The sequence below is a fragment of the Rhopilema esculentum genome, chromosome 1 (assembly GCF_057945365.1).
Source record: "Rhopilema esculentum isolate cy_ngs chromosome 1, ASM5794536v1, whole genome shotgun sequence".
Taxonomy (NCBI): domain Eukaryota; kingdom Metazoa; phylum Cnidaria; class Scyphozoa; order Rhizostomeae; family Rhizostomatidae; genus Rhopilema; species Rhopilema esculentum.
In genome coordinates, this window is record NC_142815.1 from 3,062,938 (window position 1) to 3,064,654 (window position 1,717).

The window sequence follows — 1,717 nt, forward strand, 5'->3', positions numbered from 1 at the left end:
GATTTGCTGCGATAGTCGAGAAGTAAAATTTAGGCCCGCGTTCTTTTCTTCCATTTTCAACACAGACGCTACTGTATCCAAGGAATATGGAATATATATGGCATATTATGTATCCAAATGATATTTGATTGTATGGATTATGATATACCCAAGTTTAACCAATAGGAAAGAGGAAGAACCTGATAAGCTTTCTGTCAACCAATCAATGCACACTAACCTCTCACGTGTTACTTGTCAAGTTTAGGTAATCCAACGACTAGGGTATTTGTAGGTTTAAATCTCCGTTTTGTTTCTTCACAACAAGGATAAGAAACAAGAAACTACCTTGAGAGATCGCCTTCAGTAACACTCTAGCTTTGTTTCATGTCATTACCTTGATCTCAATTTCAGCTCCAAGAAATTTATTGGAGTAGTCTTTTAAAGGGGCCCAATTTACCCTTTCTCTTTAAAGGCATTTGACATGCATAAGTACAGCGAATCCGAAAATAACTCGAGCGTTTGAAAGGAATTTGAAACTACTCACGTGAAACCACTCTAGGGTTTCGCCGATTTGCAGAATAGTGGAAACTGTTCTCATGTTTTTCTCGGTGCGCAATTTGATTGGTCAGCCGCTGGGGGTCAAGTGGCCGTAAGCCAATTTTACCTGTGTCGAATACCTTTAAGAACTTTACCTCTATGATGTGCCTCCTCTAATGTTTATTTAAACAGCTTTTACAAGGTGCTCAATTCTCTTCATCTGCTCAAGAACCTTACCTTTATCGTGTGCCTGCGTTGATGTTCATTTTAACAGTTAATAGAAGGTGCCAAACTTCTTTGTCCCCTTACAAACTGTACTCAAACCGCATGCCTATCTTAATCTTCAGTTCAGTTCTTACAAATGTATCATAGAAGCCTTTGAAAAGTACCCAATTTTCTCTGTCCTCTATAAATCGTGGCTACAATCCTAGACTTTCCCAAAGTCTATTTTATGTTAAATCCGTAAGGCATTCGTACTACTGCGAGGGTATATCTAAACTGCGGAGGAGAAATAGACTTCGAGACAGTCTACTACAATCCAGACACCTCCCGTTTAAACTATAGCATTTGGCCCCACAAGATGACAATGATTCCCACAACAATGGATGAAAATGTTGTTGTCCCTTTCGTTTGCTGATATTGTTAAAAAATTGACATTATAGATTGCAACTATAGCTACAGACAAGGGTCATCTATCTAATTTTGTCGTCAACAATCCAAAAGTAAACTTCAAAGTCCTCATTGCCACCTTTGCCTCTAGACCAAATTTGCTGATTTTTACAGTTTGCTAGACGATCAAGTTTTAGCCCTATGACCTTTTACGAGAGCGAGTTAATGCAGCAAGAGGTGGGAAGAATGAATGCCAGGGGTTGAGTAAAATTGGACAGTTGATGTCATGGGGAATTTATCACAAAGAGAACTGTTGAAGAATACGTTAGGCAGGGAAATAAATTCACTCACAAAGACATGAACTTGAAACTGATCGGAGTTGAAAACATGAAAGACATATCAATTTGCGCTTGCTAAAAGAGTGGGCGAATGGAAAGTTGCCCGGGTCACTTGACCCAGGACTGCAATTCACAGAAATTCGAATGGGGACACAGGACCGGCTTGTTTTGATGAATTTTTGCTCGTTTCACTATGTGGTTTCAGTGGACGCAACTAAAAAAGGACAAGTTTTTAATCGCTTTGTAGTTATACG